We start from the raw sequence: 13,445 nt of genomic DNA, 5'->3' as shown, positions 1-13,445 counted from the left end.
TGATTCATAGCATGTGGAAGATTTCAGTTATTCAGAACCAGAGCTGCTTGACTGTAGAACATTTACATTTTTAGGATTGGATGCAAAAAGAAAAAAGAGAGAAAATAATTCTTAACAGAGTTTCCAGTATATGCCAGGCACTATGAACACACTTCCACGTGTTAACGCACAATTCTCACAGAGAGCTTAGAATGCATTATTAGTCCATATTTTTAAAGCCAGGAAACCCTGCACAAGGAACTGAAATAAAATGCCTTCCCAAGGTCACAGAGCCAGCAAGGCATGGAGCTGTAATTTGAATACAGAACTGATTGTAAAGTGTATCCCTCTTGGACTATACAGTAGTGAAACTATAAGTCTGCTTTTCCAAGAGGATTTATCAATTCTTAATAAGCATTTCTTGGACATCTAGCTGCTGACAAGGATGTGGCTAGGGTGAGGAACAGTGATGCCACTGTGAGATGTGGCCTTTGACACAGGAGATAAAAATCTAATTGGGCATTTAAAAATTTCTCTGACACCTTAAATTTTCTGCGTCCACTTACAACATTCAGAATTTACAGAGTACTTACTGGTCTAATTAAGAAGGGCACTGATACAAAAATCTATACACCTTTTAGAGTAAAACATAAGAGAAAATCTTTGTGATTTCAGGTTGGACATAAATTTCTTACATTTAGTACTAAAAGCATGATCCACAAAAGATGAAAGTTGATAAACTGGATTTTATCAGGATAAAAATTTTGCTCAAGAAAGACACCACTAAGAGAATGAAAAGACCCACCATACACAGGGAGAAAGTATCTCCAAACCACGTATCTGACAACTTATGTCTGGAATATTTAAAGAACTCTCAAAACTCAATCATAAACAACCAAATTAAAAAATGAACAAAAGATCTGAATGGGGTTTTGACCAAAGAGGATATACAAGTGAAAAATAAGTACATGAAAGAATACTCAATCTCATTAGTCTTTAGGGAAATGAAAATTAAACCTACAATGAGATATCACTGTATCTCTATTAGAATGGCTAAAATAAAAACTTAACTAAACAAATAAGCTAAAAAAAAAAAAACCCAAAAACCCAAAACCTAACACCACCAAGTGCAAAGGAGGATGTAGAGCAACTGGAACTTTCATGAATTGCTGGTGGGAATGCCACATGGTATAGCCACTCTGCAAAATAGTTGAGCAGTTTCCAACAGAGTTAAACATATGCTTATCATGTGACCCTGAAATTCCACTCCTGGGTATTTCTGATAAAATAAAAATACATGTTCAAACTAGACCCTGAATGTATTATTCACATTTGCCCAAATGTGGCAATCACTCAATGTCCTTCAGCTGAGGAAGAGATGAACTGTGGTATATCCATATAATGGAATGCTACTCAGCACGAAAAAGGAATAAACAATTGATTATGCAAGAATGTCTGTCTGTCTATCTATCTATCTATCTGTCATACCTAAAGCATTTGCATGAATCTCAAATGCATTATGCTGAGTAAAGAAGACAAAAGGCTAGATACTGTATGATTCCACTCATATGATATTCTGGAAATGACAAAACTACAGTGACAGAGCACGGTTCTGCTCCCTGTTAAGGATGGAGAAGGAGTTGAACTACAAAAGGGTAGTGTAATGGATTTTTGGGTGGAGTGGTAGAATGATGGGACTGCTCTGTATCCTAATCATGGTGATGGTTATATGACTCTGCATTTGTCAAAACTCATAAAAACATATGCCAGAGAGTGAATCTTATTATAATATATTCCTAAAAGATTAAAATTCAAAACAGCAGAAAAATAAGGCACAGAGATTTAGGAAACTCAACAAAGGACTCAAATCTTCCCTACTTAGCCATGGAGAGGGTGGAAGGCACCTGCAGGGGCTGGGACTTGGCTCCAGTCTTATTTCTTGCAGCACACCCTATCTGTGCTCTCTGGGATGTGTGCAGGCTAGAGTTACAGTTCACAAGGTCTCAGAGCTCAGTGGCCTCTCTGCCACTACTGGGGATGGCCTGGGATCCCCAGAGCTGATAAACTGCCTGTCCAGGGGCACCAGGTACCATCAGGAGACTCCAGCTAATTCAGTGCAATATCAAATACAACATTCTTTTCTACTGTCACCCAGCCCTTTGAAGACAGATTCAATAGAAAAAGTTCTTATATTAGCTAATCCTTTAAAGGTGAGAAAATCAGGCAGTTCTGGAAGTGTTTCACCTTTCTAAGATGACTAGGATCCTGTTAAGCAATAATTTCCTAAACGGAATAGCAAACGTTACAAGTCTAATTTACGATCAAGGCATCAGTAAAAGCAAACAGGATCCAACGGCACCTTGGCTATTGTTAGAAGCTTCCCACAATCACCATCAAGCACAGTCAAACCTTGCAATTTTCGAATGTCTCGCATATACTTCAGGCAACCTTAAGTGCATTTGAAAAGTAGGGAAATTTTAGATGCCTGGGAAAGTTGCCAGTGACAACACCAAGAAAAAGATGCATCTTATGAACTTGTCAGAAACAAATATCTACTTTACACACTGGGAATAACCTTTATTTTTCCAGGTGTCAGCTTGAGTATCTAACATGTTAATTTATGTTCTGGTATTTTTTGAGAATAAACGTGTTCCTGTCATCAAAATAATTGCCTCTCCTATGAGTGGAATGTGTAACCGCAGCATCATTCCACATCCTCTAGCCTAGAGTGGATGTGCCACCAAATCAGCAGCCTTTCACCAGAAGGTGACGTCATCAGCACTGCGTGGGGAGGTCTTTTTGCCCACCGATTTCCAGACCATGACGACTTTATTTAAGGAAAACAAAACAAAACACCTCCAGACAGATGCAAAGAAACTCAGTCCCACTATTCAGAATACAGAATATTTTGGTTTCTGGGAAACGTGAATATATTACTACAGCGCTCAGAAGTTTCTTCATGTATTTAACACATGCCTTCTTTGTTAGAGCTGTAAAGATTAATAAGCTTTTTTTTTTTTATCTAATTCTCCTTTCAAAAAGATACTTTAAATGAAATTTACTTAATGAAGGCTAAGTTTAACTGAATTGCTCATTTTTCCCCTCAACCTGGCAAGTTAACAAATATCTGTCATTTTCCTACATGGCTGAAGTTTCTGGGGAAAAGTTTATTTCCATGAATTTTATCTCATTTCCTAGGAGTAATAGAAGAAATGCTAGGAGATTCATTCACCCTCAGTGCATTCACATCACTGGATTTTAAATGATCCCCTGTCAAATGTAAATCATTTCTTTGACACTGGTTCCAATTGATAGGTCTGTTAGACCAAGTTGGTGCACCTCCCTTCTTTGGATGTAAAATCAAGGAGACAGAAAGATCTTTAGAGCATCAGTAACCTAAGGGAGTCAAATCATTTTATATCCAGTGTGTGTGTACGTGTGTGTGTGTGTGTGTTGGGGGGGGGTTCATTAAAATACCATGGAATGTTTGGGAGGATCCTATTCAATAACCCTTTTCACCCCACCACTCCTTTTTGGGCAGAGGGGGCTTGCAAGCCAGCTGGCAGATTGGTAAAGGAAGTGTGCTTTCACTTGGTCACAAAGGTGTTATCCATTTCTTAAATAACGTGTTTACAGAGGGCAGCAGAGTCTGAATGATTCTGGAAGATCCTTACCAGGATGAGGATGGTCTCAAGGAGGTGTAAACTTATGGTGCCACAAGGTTTGTTGGTAAACAACACATTTCAGACTAAAGTGTTGATGTCTACGATTTGTTAGTTCTATCTTCATTCAGTGCAAATCAAGCATTTTCTAAGATGTATTACCCGAGTTTAAACTTGGGGTTTAAAGAATTTTTAAGTGCATGTACTATCCAGTCAAATTTGGTATCCTACTACACTGTCATAAAAGTATATTTTCTCCTTATACAAATGAATTTTTTATTTGATACAACAGAGGCAAACCAAAATAAGGAAAAAACAATGTTCGTTTGGCCAGTAGGCAAATTCTGGTAATAAACCCAATTGTTTGAAATGAAACCTATTCTGAATTACCTCAAATCAAGAACAAGGGACTTATTGACAGTTTCTGTTTTCCCACTAGCAACACATCATTTGTTCTAACCATCCTTGACAGAGCTTATGCCCCAGGGCTCCTATTACCATTTGGACTCACAAATTTGCCATAGTTTCAATTAGCTGAGAGAAGACAAAATGCTCACTAAACTTTCTACCAGGCTTCTGTTCTTCTTCAGTGCAGCTATTCATCTTTCCTGTACACATGTGAGCAACAATGACCACACTCAGCCACACAGTAATTCCCTAATGAAACATGAATCACAAGGCAGGCCAGTCAGAGGCAGGAAGCGCCCTCACACCATGCTGGGTCTCCAGGCTGCCATCTTCGTTAAGTCACTTCACACAGTCATAATGATTAAGGGGTGATACTAAGCCAAGTCTGGTGACCTCAGAACTGCACAGGATCCCTGCTCCTTTCAGAATGTCAGTGGGAAGCATTTTCTGATTTGGGTCAAGGTTCCTGCCTCCATATCATACCATCTGATATCACTGGCAATGAGTTACTGAGAGGCAGAGGATGCAGCAATGCCCAGAGAGCCCATTTAACTGCATCCCTACTTACTCTCTCTGGTGTTTGTGAAGTTCAGAGTACCAAGGCTTCCTTGGGGGACACCCAAGGAGTCAGTCTATCAGCACGGATCAAGATCCAGTGTAGAAAGCCATTACATATTTTCATATCCTTATGTTCTAACAAATCTGGGCAATCCCACTCCTGGGCACATATCCATCTGGAGGGAACTTGAATTCAAAAAGACACGTGCACCCCAGTGTTCACAGCAGCACTATTAACAATAGCCAAGACATGGAAACAACCTAAATGTCCATCAACAGATGACGGGATAAACAAGTTGTGGTACACACATACACACACATACACACAAAATGGAACACTACTCAGTGATTAAAAAAAGAATAAAAAAAAATAATGTCATTTGCAGCAACATGGATGGACCTAGAGATTATCACACTAAATGAAGTCAGACAAAGACAAATACCATATGATATCACTTGTATGTGGAATTAAAAAAAAGACACAAGTGAACTTATTTATAAAATAGAAACATACTGACAAAGAAATCAAACTTATGGTTACCAGAGGGGAAAGGGATAAATTGAGATATCGAGATTTGCAGATACTAACAAATATATATAAAATAGATAAACAACAAGCTTATGCTATATAGCACAGGGGACTATATCCAATATCTTGTAGTAACCTACGGTGAAGAAGAATATTAAAATGAATGTATGTGTGTTCCTGTGTGACTGAAACATTATGCTGTACACCAGAAATTGACACAACATTGTAAACTGACTATACTTCTATTAAAAAAAAAATCTGGGGCTGAAGGAAAACACTATGTGAAATATTTGCATTCATTATTTGCTCTGTTATGTTTTGGGCTCTTTAACCAATTTGGAATGAATCAAAAAATAATTATTTTTCTTTGTTTCCTCAAAAAGTATGTTTATCTAGGAGTAGAATTATAAAACTCATTAAACTCTCAAAATGTGTTGATTTTACATATTTATAAAAGCATATTCAAGTTGCATAAATAAAAATGAATACTTTTTTTGTACTTATGCCAACCTAATTTAGACCTTTATAAAACAATAACAAGGTAGGATAATTTCTGAGACTAACCCAATCATGTCTTCGGGTTTCAGTGAGCAAATGCATTCCTACACCTGGGTTGCACCTCCTCCTCAGCTGTGCAGGTAATTGCTACCCAATATTTTTATATTATTAATAACTAGTGAAAAGTATGAACTATACTGTATAACTAGAAGGGAAAAATGAGAAGCCAACTTTGAAGTATTATAATCTACTTAGGATTAATTTATGAATATGGTAATGGAGACTAATGCTGGTAACCCAGTGAAGGTTATTTGAAATTCAATGACTTAAGTAGAGGAGGACTTTTGTGAAGGAAGGAGCACCTGACATTTACTGAAGACAACAGTGCTATTTGGAGCTCTTACACCTAAAAAAAGAAGAACTTTTCATTGCAACACATCTTACTGTTGAAAACGGAGGTTATTGTACGTATATATGCAGCGTACCTCTTCTTCCCATAGCACTTAAAAATGGAGTCTTTTACATGCCATAACTTTTAAGCTAGAGTGATTTCATTTCAAAAGCATCTCCTGTGCTTCCATGTAAATAATTCTTGGCTGCATTCTATCCCAAATTTTTGGTTTCGAATGAAAAGTCATCAGGACTAGGGCCCTTTGTCTTCAAGGATGTGCTTGCAGCTCACGGTTTCCTTTGTTCCTCTTAAGAACATTTAGTGCTTTTGTTTCAGGGCTAGCGATGAATCCAGTGATCGAAAGTTGTTTCTTTTTCTTTAAACGCAAGTACACTAGCTTCTATTTTCATACCCGAAGAGGCCACTAGAGTTCTCAAAATGACTCTGTTGGACACAGCATAGACTATTGAGAAGGAAAACATCCTGATTCGTCTTCTCTTTCTTCTCAACAGATGCTGTCCACTCTGTGCTTAGTTGAAAACATGCAGCTGTTACGTACATTCCAAAATGTTTATTTACTTTTTTATTGATAAACTTACCAAACTGAAGTTGTTCCTTGATGCCCTTCCTATCACGGACAATAGAAAAAGCCACTAAAAGTTGAAAGAAAATATAGTTTACCTGATCTTTACTTTCATGAATTATTTCAGCATTTATTTTACAGATTTCAAGACAGAGGCTGTATAGTTACCTGCTTATGACATTTTCATAGTACCTAACATCATTCTGTACACAGCCTAGGAACACTTGGTAAGTGTACATTGTTTTACATTGTTTTAAAAGTAAATGCAGCTTAATTATCATGAAACCTAGAGATCATTTATAGGATAAATATTAGTATTTTCTATGAAGAAAAATGCATCTTATTAACATGTAATTTTACGACATGGCTAATGAGTTTCAGGTTTATTCACCCTTTGGACAAGAATGATAGCAACTGTTTTAACATCACAACTCTAACAGCGTTCTTTTTGTGCTCTAAAGCAAGTATTTTTGGCAAAAGATGAGTTTTTACAGAAGAAAGAATTTTGCCTTTGGGATCTTATTGGTTTTCTTAGTATTTCAACCGTTAAGTTAGCTAAGTTGAGCCACTTCTGAAATCCTTCACACAAAATGCTCAACCTAAATTCCTCTGCTGCCTCTCAGGGACAATTTGGTGGAATTCTTTCTTCACAAAGGAGCCAGGACACAACCCAAACTCTAAATGTGAAATGACATCAGCCCAATCAGCACATAAATAAATCATTAAGTGAGAAATAGCTGTCTTCTTAAATTTTGCCTCTTCATTAGCTTTTTCTTTTTCTTTTCATTTTTTTTTTCTTCAGTACAGACTTCCTTTATAGCCACAAAACAACTTCCTTCTTTAAAAATGTCTTAAGACTCGTAGGGCATTTGGTTAACCTGAGTGGCAGGAGAAGTGATCTGCTCCAGAGAAAAAAAAGACCCATTTTCATTTCTTTGGAAATTTCTGAAGTTATAATCTCAGCCTTGTCATGAGGATGATACATTTCCTCTCCAAAAATAATTGCAACTACAAAGGAATAGAGTAGAAGAGTTCTCTTTTGAAACGCCAGATCCCTGATCTAGTAATGTGAATTTCATGTACTGATTAAGTGTTGATACCGTTTTAATAGATTTACATGAAAATATTTCAAATCTTAATTTTCATTTCAATTAAATATCAAGTGACAAGTCATTGTGCTAAGAACTGTAGGGATAAAAATAAACCATTTTAAACCCAGAAGAAAGGTTGAAAACTACTAGGCAGGGATCATACAGGTGTTTGCTTTTTAATTACTTGTTAAACTGCACCTTTCCTTATATACACATATTTTTAAAAAATTGGTAAAGGAAAAAACAGAAGTTGGAGTTCAATAATTTCCATTTCAAATCTGGGTTTCCTCCCTCCCTCAAAATTCCAAGTCGACTCAACTAACATGTCCTGTGTACCTACTGTGTGCCGGGCATTGTGGTGGGAAGTCAGCAATGGACAAGAGGCAGATTGTTTAGAACTTGGATATTTAACAGATGTGAGAGTGCATGAGATCTTACCCTGTTTTTAAATATGTGTAGATTACATGTCTGGGTTGAGTGTATTTGTAGGAATCAGAGACTTTTTCACTTGTGATAGTGGGTGTAGAGAGAATCAATTTCTTATCTTTATTTCTAGATGTTGAACTTCATTGCTTTGAACAGCCTTGAACCTCTGAACAAAGAACCAGAAGGATGCTTATGAAATAGCAGGGGTTTCGCCTGCCGTGGTTAGTTAAAAATCTACGAAGTACTGGTTCATGGCCTTGAGTTACCACATAAGATCTCTTTTAAAAATCTGTCCTCCTCTGATGCTTCTCCTTTCCTTTAAACATCCAGTGGCAAATGGAAAACATGTCTTGATTAATAGAATCACCAAACATCATCATAAGAATGGGTAAAATTCAATAAACACATACACAGAGAAAAGGAAAATGTTGTGTATCCACTGACTTGAAATGCATTCTTCCTAGGAACACAGGTTCAACCTGTAATTATATTTTTAACTTTGAGAAAGATATTCCTTTTTTAACATATGCCCTTCCCCCAAGGTGGGAGGACCTGATGATAATAGCAACAATATTCGGAGGGAAATGGTGCTTTGTATCAGTTCAGCGTCCTCAAAGGAAAATTTACCTTTTCCTGCAGAAGCAAAAACTGCTACTGAACTTCAAACTTGAACTTGTGGGATTTTTTTTTTTTTAATTAGAAAGAGGGTGCTGAAAACAGGCTAAACTATCAGTAGATGACCACTGTTACACTATTTTATGTTATTTTCTACTACCTTCTCATTTGAAAAATTATCTAGAGCCTTGGAACAATGTTGCTGAGGAATGCAGCACCGACCAGAGGCTGTTCTCAAAGAACTCAGGGGCCAAAGGGGCACACATAGCACTGAATTGTGAGGCACTCTGCTGCACTCCAGGTTCAAATATGCTGCATTCCAAATCCTGTCTCCAGTGCATGGAATGAACTCTTCATACAGTAAACAAAACAAAACAAACCAAAACACCACTGTATCATGAATGCCCAAGACAAGGGGCACATCTTTATCCCCTTTTTCTCCCTTTTGTAGGATGTTAAATAATCACCACATGACATTAATTAAGCATCCTAATTTACAGATGATAGGAAACAAGAGTTATACTTATCAGGTAGCTTAAGAAACTCCTGGAAAAGCCAAAGGCAGAAGTGTCAACTGCTATTCTTCAGATCAGCCTATTTAAAATAGGCTTTATACATTCACAAGGTAAAACTAATTTGCTAATAAAAGATACTTTCCAAATGTCTGAACGGGAAGGTGACAAGAACTGAAAAATATTCAGCATTTCATTTTAATCTCAGAAAAAAGGGAGACTGTGAAATTGCGAGCCTGATTTTTAGCAGGTGCCTCCTGGCATGTTACTGCCCGGCACTGCCCCGGATTACTTACTTGTTCGTCATGTTGCAGGTAGCAGGCTGGCCTGATTATCACCCAGGACAACTGCTGCTGTGATGTACAGCTTCCGGCATTCATCACAACAATCTGCTGCCCCTACTCACTGTCCTTGTCCTCTCAGTGATTCACCAGAGTGCCACTGTCATAATTCCGGGCGTGCGAATAATATAAATTGTGATCTCTAGTCTAAAAATAGTTCTCTTCATTTATTATGAAAGGGGATTGTTTACTTTAAACAGAAGCTTAAACAAGTTTCCCCTCTCTGGTCTAAGACCATCACATTGCCAAAACAAGTCTTCGTGGCTCTAACTTTTTAATTTCTCATGTGACATAAATAAGCAGGGCTGTATCCTTAAATGAACTCTCAAGTCCTTCTCTAATGACCTTCTTGGCTGTTAATCAGACTTTCAAACTAGTAGCTTGGGTTGAGACTCCAGTGATGAGAGAAAAACTCGAGCTAAATAAATCCAAGGGCACAGTCATGTATTTTTCATACCACGCCTTCCCAGGAGCAGTTCAACTTAAGTAAACAAACCCTCAAAATGGTGCCTCAGCTATAATAACACCCTAATAGGCTGAGATGGACACAAAATCAATGCAAATCTATAGACATTTTGAGCCCTCGCATTGTAACAGGAGACGCGTCTTGCAAGATAACAGACCAGAGTAGCTTATTACAGACGAGGCTGCCGTCGTCCTGAGCACACTGGCCCGCCTCAGTTTTCCCCCACATGGTGGCCTCTTGCCTCCTGCCAGGTTGGAGACAGTTGCTGCAGCAGCTGAGGAGGATGCAGTGGAAAAAAATCCACCACTGTGCTGGGTTTCAGCCTTGACCTCGCCAACTCCTGGCTGGCTCAGAACAACTAGCTCTCGGCAGGGCTTCTCTGATCTCCATTTTCTCCTTTTTTCCCTTCCATGATACTTTACGGAGACTTCCATTTTAACTGACTTTGCATTAGAAACATACATGGCTATGCTTCAGTAGGTTGTCCCTGTGTGCTAGGCAATGTGCTGCGTGATTTATGCACAAAGTTACATCTCAGAGCCTCATGCAAGTAAGGAATTACTATCCCCATATTCCAGTTCTTCACAAAGGACCAGGTTCGGTGGCTGCTGAGCCCATTTCCTGGGATTCTTCCCTCCTAGTACATTCCCAGGACAAAGCTGTACTGTACAAACAGGGAAACGGAGGAAACAGAAGCCTAGGTAAGTGGAAATCACTCAGCAGGTAAATTGACAACCTATGGTCTGAACTCGTACCCAAAGCCCGTACTCTTAAGGCAGGTCAGATGCTGCTCTTGCTTACATATCTGTCTTTTGCTGCTAGTCTGTGGGCACCTGGAGGATGGAGACAACATTTCAGTCAGTCATTCTCTCCTCTGTGCCTTGCACAATGTTGGAAGTGAGCGGTTCTATTCAGGCTTCAAAAAATCTATTATTTGCTCTACCTAAAGCGAAGGCCCAGCTCCCAGAGGCAGCTGGCCATTGAGGAGAGATTTTTGGAGGGCTTCCTCTTTGCTGGAGCAAAGACACTGCAAGGCTGATGACCTACCATCTTCTCTCTGTACAGACTACACACAAGTGTGCTGGGCCTGGGTGGCCATGGATATCTCTGTAACATAGTTACCCTGGACCACAGCTGACCGGGTCAGAGCTCTGAGCCTGGCCGTCTGTGGACCAGCCTGTTGCGTATGAGATAACTTGCTGTGAGAGCCTGTGTAACAATGAAAATCATCCCTGAGAGTCTGGATGTGAGACACACAAAGAAGGCATTAATACCAAGAGATACACAGAAAAAAAAATGCACTAAATGGAGGTCAGGAGACAACAGAAGACAGGAGGGAGCTGGAGTTTGGGGAGAGGGCAGAGCAGTGCTGGGGCAGCAAGGTCAAGGTGGAGGCTGGAATTACTGCTGGTTCCACCAGAGTGGCGGGTGCGTCCCAGGGATGAGCCTGTTCTCCAGGAAGTACCAGGCTGCATGCTGCTGAGCCCACCTCCCGTGCTTCCTTTCTTTGCATCCCTATCCTGAGATCATCTCGGGATGTCTTGGAGCCAGCGGCTAAGGCGGGGAGGGGTTGGGGTCTGGGGCAAAAAAGTGATGAAAACACAGGATCCCAGTCTTTCAGGAGCTGTGATCTAATGAGGCAGACAGAGAAGCCCATGGATGATTATAATCCGAGGCTAACGAGGCTTGGATGGACTGGACTATGTATCAGGGCTCTCTAAAAGGGGCTCCTGGGACGTCGCTGCACGGTCTCATTACAGGCCTACCTGACAGAGCAGGGCAGGAAGGGAGAGAAGAGGAAGGGACAGGGTGGAATCCGGAAGGCTAAAAAAGGAAAACCTATTATAATTCTGTCCCCATTTGAATTCGTATATTTCAGTAATTGCCTGTAGCACTGAACGAGAACCTAACCTTTTTCTTCATATCATGTTTAATAAAAACTACCTCTTAGTATATTTTGAGTGAGTCTGGTGCTCATTAGAGTGAGGGACAAATAGCAAATGAGATACAGCACCGCATAATGAAGAGGGGACCTGGGACAACTTCTTCCAGCCTGAGCTGGGGAATTTGCTGCTCTCCTTCATCTGAGGCGACTGCAGTCACATCCTGAATTACGAGCTGGCTTTATAATGGGCACCCTGGATGTCCCGGTGCCGGACCTGCCCCACAGTTACAAGGTGGATAGGAAATCAAATCAAGTCAACCACAGGCTGACCTTTACATGTACAAAGCCAGGGTGAGAAAGGGGACCTCCCCTCTCTTTTTTTCAGATTATGATCAGTCCAGTCCTAAGGTTATGATGGAGAAGGCCCCAACCTTCCCGAAACTTAATTGGTCCTTCTTTTCTAGCCTGTGACCAAGCCACCTATACAGTCAGAGACTGGAAGTCACCGAAGGGCAGCTCTGAGAAGTAGTCCATCTTGCCACTCTAGACTCCCGGGGTCATGAGGCTCACAGAGTTGGCCTATAGTGTAATGACTGTCTGGATGGTAGACTAGGATACTGCTCCGCACAGCCCATTGGTACAATGAACTGCATGGCTGAGAGAGCAAATTATGTCCCTTGGCCTAATAACAACCCACACCTTGTAAATGCTTATGGAGTGCCAGGGCCTGGAAGCCATGTCTGATTTACTGCCTCCTCAGAGGTAGCGGATGACAGTACCTACTGTTAGTCCGACCTGCCAGGTGGGGAGAGGGATACTGAAGAAAAGAAGTGACTTGTCCCAAACAACATGGCAGGTTAATGGTGAAGGGATGGGATTTGAACCCACTCACTGGGACCTGAGAAGCCCCTCTACTTATTGCCCCAATACACAGCTTCCCAACATGGAAAGGAAGTAGCTCATTCTCTTACAAAGAGGAGAGCAAAACCAATGAGTGTCCAGCTTCTGCAGTAAATGCCAGTAAACTGGCCAGTCCTTCTGGCTGATTTCTACCTGGTTTCCCTCTTTTCCCACCCCTGGAATTCTCTCGTAGAGATTATGGGTTTTTTTCTCATCTCTGCAGAGGTTCTCTGGTTGAAACACATCAGCTGAGAGCAGTGATGTGAAATAATTTCTTCTGCTGCCCAAGCTTAGCCATGCACTAGTTTAGTCCACAAGTAAAGCGATGCATATTTCAAATGCCATCCCCTGAGTAGCCACAGTCTGCACTTTCAGCCTGCTGAGCCAAAATTAATTAGAGATGAATATCATAATGGAACCGTATTGATCGTAGCATATCACTAAGAAGTGTTGGTCTGTGTTAATTAACATGATTCACCATCAACACTTGGTGTATTTATACACCATCAGCACAGGTATTTGTCTATACAGGCCAACACATTTTTCAGTAGTAGCAAAACACATCCCACAAATGATCCATGTATTCACTCTTGTCCCTTTT

The 13,445-nt window shown here is 40.1% G+C and overlaps 1 protein-coding gene across 5 annotated transcripts in view; it reads right to left on the bottom strand.

Moving 5' to 3' along the window:
* B3GALT1 (beta-1,3-galactosyltransferase 1) overlaps positions 1–13,445 on the bottom strand; it is a 490,368-nt gene that overhangs the window by 80,297 nt on the left and 396,626 nt on the right. Inside the window, exon 1 of one of the 5 annotated variants that reach the window (XM_032479624.1) lies at positions 9,549–9,675. The exons of the other annotated variants lie outside the window; for them this stretch is intronic. The gene's annotated coding sequence lies outside the window, so the exon portion shown is untranslated. Of the gene's footprint in view, positions 1–9,548; positions 9,676–13,445 lie in introns of those variants that run through there. 5 annotated transcript variants of the gene reach the window in all.

The sequence above is a fragment of the Camelus ferus genome, chromosome 5, assembly GCF_009834535.1.
Source record: "Camelus ferus isolate YT-003-E chromosome 5, BCGSAC_Cfer_1.0, whole genome shotgun sequence".
Lineage (NCBI taxonomy): Eukaryota > Metazoa > Chordata > Mammalia > Artiodactyla > Camelidae > Camelus > Camelus ferus.
The sequence above is the reverse complement of the archived record's forward strand: the minus strand, read 5'-3'. Positions and strand labels throughout refer to the sequence as shown.